The following is a 4599-nucleotide window of genomic DNA, read 5'->3' as shown; positions in this document are numbered from 1 at the left end:
AACAATAAGGAAGTACTCTCACGTCAAATAATCAAAGAATAGGACTTTGTGCAAAAGGGGAAGATTTTCACAGCTCTCTTTTCATTGACTAATTTGGGGATAGGCCCAGAGGTGTTAAGCATTTACGAGATACTAATCAGAGTCAGGAAACTCTATCTGTGGGATTTCACTAGGGAAACTGTTCTGGGCATTTACAAATGAAGATCTGAACACCTAGCAGCTAACATTAAAACTTCTCCCAATAGTATAGGCATATTTCTGAGGCATGCAGAAGTACAAACATAGGAAATACTATCAACCTTGTGGAAATTTAGTGGCTATGGTGGTGTGGAAAATGAGAGGGGAATGGTGATATAAAAATGTCTTACTGGGGGCGCCTGGTTAAGTGCCTGTCTTCAGCTCAGATCTTGATCCTGGAGTCCCCAGATGGGCATCGGGCTCCCAGCTCAGCAGTGAGTCTGCTTCTCACTCTCTGCCTGCTCCTCCCCCTCTTGTGCTCGCTCTCAATCACTTTCTCTCTCAAGTAAATAAATAAAATCTCAAAAAAAAAAAAGTTTTACTGTATTTAAGACAAAAATTTAGAACTCTCAAGACATAGTCAATTTCTGTTTTCTAATAATATAATCATAACTTTTGCCCAATTATATCAAACATCAGCTTTCACCAAGTTGGAATTAACTCATTGATAAGTTTTAACATTTTTAGTTGGCTGATTTTTGCCCATACCCTGAGGACATAAAGCAAATTACTCCCTTCAGCATTTGTCCCATCAACATTAAAGACTTCAGCTTCTAAACAAAATAGAAAACAAGAATCAGCTTTCCTTCCCCAATTTAAATAAATATAAAGCTGGACTGAATATAATTACACAAAATAATTATACCAATGATAGAATTAGTAGAAAAGGACATTAAACCATCTATTAAAATACTACATATATTCAAGAAGATAGAGGAAAGCATAAGCATGATGAAGAGAAAAATGGAAGACATTTTAAAAGCCCAAATGCACCTTTTAGAGATAAAATGTACAATGCCTGATGAAAAAAAAACACACACACACACACAGTGGATGAAATTAATATCAGACTATATACTACAGAAGAAAAAAAAGTAGTGAACTTGAAGACCTCGCAATAAAAACTGTTCAAATAAAACACAGAAAGACTAGAAAAAAGTGACCAGGGCATCAGTAAGCTGCAGAACGAGATCAAGCAGCTTACCATATTTGTAATTATAATATCAATTATTTGAAAAAAATAATGGCCACAATTTTCTCAAAAGGCACAGAGTTTTCTCCAGCTGGGGTCATAGAGATACAGCAGAAAGGGGAGTCCATAAGAAGGATCTGCTGTGCTGCTACTGGTCCTAAGATACAGGGGCATTCAAGCAATGACTGGAGAAACACCTCCAGGAGCTAAGGATGGCCCCCCACTGACAGTCAGCAAGGAGACAGGACCTCAGTGCTCCAGCTGTAAGAAAGGCAATTCTGCCCCAACACCCTGAATGAGCTTGGAACTGGAGCGTTCTCCAGAGCCTCTGGTTAGGAGCACAGTGAGGCCTTATGATTTGACCTTCAAAATCTAAGCAGAATACTCAGGTGAGCTGTGCCATACCTAGGCTTCAGACCCACAGAGCTATGAGCTAATAAATGTATGTTGCTTTAAGCCACTGTTTGTGGTACTTTGTTATAGAAAACAGATACAAAGAACCAGACACAAATGACCCTATACTGCATGATTCCACTTATATGAAAGTCCAGAAGAGGTAAAACTATAATAGAAATCAGATCAGTGGTTGATCACGGGCGTTCCAGGGAGGAGACTGACTGCGAAGGGTCACAAGAGAACTTTTGGGGTGATGGAAATATCATGATTGCTATAGTGGTTACATGACTGTGCACATTTGTCAAAATTTATCATACTGTGTACTTTGAAGTACTGCATTTTGTTTTATGTAAATCATGCTGCAACAAAACTGACCAAAAAAAACCCAGCATTGAAGTTCTCCTTGCTTTTTGACTTGTCATAGCTCTTTTGATGCAAAATACTTAAAACTGAAAGCTAATATTAGCACACTGATCACTTCATATTCCTATAGTCCTGAGGTTGAATACATTTTTAACCATCCTAAAGACACTGATAATAATGTATGAAATTATTACAATGTACTGATACTAATGGTACAATCAATAATTCTGTATTTATTATCACATGTACACAGATACACTATTAAACATACATACACACACACTCATAAAAATATAGAAAGATAGGGAGACAGAGAGACTATTCTTAAGTCTAGGCTATTGATAAAGAAATGCTCAAATAGGCATACTGATTTGATCTTTTGCGGGCAACATGAACACATTCAGGGTGATACTCTATTTGGCAATAGATGGCACCCAAGGACACGAAAATCTGTGGTGTAGGTGAGGTTTAAGGAAAAGAACTTTTTAGTATTGAGCAAGTCTATATGGCAAGTCTATATAGTAAGTCTACATGATTTGTCTCATTATTGGGTCAAAACTCCTTGAGTATCATGCTTTAGAGAACTTTAGGGTCGGGTGCAAGGTAAATACAGTCATGGACATCACTTATGGACCATGTGTTCTGCTACATACTGTATTAAAGAATCTGCATTTTTTGATGTTTTACTGCTGGCAGCTTTTAGGTCTCACCCCTCCTGATGCCCCATATCTGGGCAAAATGATAAGAAAGCTAGTACTCCCTCCCTTAGCATTGGAAGGAGATTCAAACCACAAAAGGTCTGGCCCTCAGCCCACCCCACCTCTTACCAACAGTAAAAACCCCAAGCTAGTCTCCTTTCCTTGCTTTCTCAAGACCTTTTTGGACCAGCTTGGGAGGTCAGCCATGCCTTCCCCAAAAAGCCTTCCTCACAATAAACCTTTTCCCATCCCTTTGGTATGTGTGTGGTATCATCAGTCTTGACATTTCTAGCAGATTTTTACGTGGGAGTTCATACCACTCCTGGGGGGTGGCCACACACAGACACTCTTCTAAGCATTTTACATGTGCTTACCATTTTATAGCTGGGGAAACTGAGAAACAGAGAAACTGGCTAAAGGTCACCCAGTGAGGAATAGAGCAGGGATTCATAGCAAAGTCCATGCTCTTAACAAAGACAGTATTCTGCTGATCAAACACCTTGACAATGGTGATGAGCACATGATGATGATGATCTATGCCTTTGTTATTGAAAGTATATTATAAAGGGGGCGCCTGGGTGGCTCAGATGGTTAAGCGTCTGCCTTCGGCTCAGGTCATGATCCCAGGGTCCTGGGATCGAGTCCCACATCGGGCTCCCGGCTCAGCGGGGAGCCTGCTTCTCCCTCTGACCCTTGCCCCTCTCATGCTGTTTCTCTCTCGCTCTCTAAAAAATGAATAAAATCTTTAAAAAAAAAAAAAAAAAAAAAAAAAGAAAGTATATTATAAAAACACTGAAGGGAGTTTAAAGGGCTGTGTCAAAATAACATAGAACAGCCTTGCTTTAGTTATCTGGTAATTTACGTTACTATTATGTTAGCCTAGTACATTAGACAAATGAGACTTATGATTCAGCTCTAGAAAGCTAAGGCTGGTCAATTTGGCACAAGAAAGAACTGTTTCAGGAATGTCTCCTTTTGACCCTCTCCTGGTATTAGGTGGCCTCAGCAATCGGCACACCATATCTAGATAAAAAAACAGAAGACTCCATTTCAGATGTCTTTCCAAAAGAGGTGGATGACCCACAAATGAAAGAATGTGTCACATAGTTACAAGGTTGATTCGCTGTTATGTAAGTATCAAATGGGTAAAGGATCATCACGAAGCCTTCCTGGAATTTTGGCAGGAGGGGATGGATTATGTGGGATCCTCTACGAATAGAACCAGAATGCTAAAAAATGCATAAAAAACAGAACAGTCATGGTTGGATTACCCAGGGTGGCAATCAGGAGTTCCCTTGGAAGTAACCTCTACTTTTCCTTGATCTTTTCCACTAATATAACAAGAAACCAAAGTATGCAGTATGTCTTTAGAGATGTGATAAAGGTCAGTTAGAGGTATTTTTTAAAAGGTTGAAAAAAAAAGCCCAAGCAAGAAAGGGCTAAGAAGAATATTAAAACAACCATTTTTGAGATTTTTGAGATCTTTCTTTTTTCAGGTATGCAGAGCACTTTATAGTCACCATCTCTTTTAACCCTTATGATAGTTACAGAGAGAGATTCTTTCCATTTCACAGGTGACCGTAAACTAACACTCAGAGAAATGCAGTGTCTTATCCAAGGTCACACACCTAATAATTGGTAAAGTCCAAATTCAGGCCCTGACTTCAAAGACCCCACCATGTTTAACCACCCTGCAATACTGCCTTTGAAGTGCTGCCTACTGATCACTTTCCAAAAAAATGTTGTGAAAATCAGAATGCTTTCTTTTGAAGATCCAGCTTCATTCCCTCCCCCTCCCAGTCATTTGCATTTAGGATAGATGGCCCTATTTATTAGCTCAGAAATACATCATAACTCCTAAGTAATTTCAGAAACTGTGCTTTCCACACTTCATTCATTCATATGCCTTAATGATTTTTTGTATCTATGTAT

The sequence above is a fragment of the Mirounga angustirostris genome, unplaced genomic scaffold (genome assembly GCF_029215605.1).
Source record: "Mirounga angustirostris isolate CCGP_5_RB_7025 unplaced genomic scaffold, mMirAng1.0.hap1 SCAF_2, whole genome shotgun sequence".
In the NCBI taxonomy this organism is placed as follows: domain Eukaryota; kingdom Metazoa; phylum Chordata; class Mammalia; order Carnivora; family Phocidae; genus Mirounga; species Mirounga angustirostris.
Note: the sequence above shows the minus strand (reverse complement) of the source record.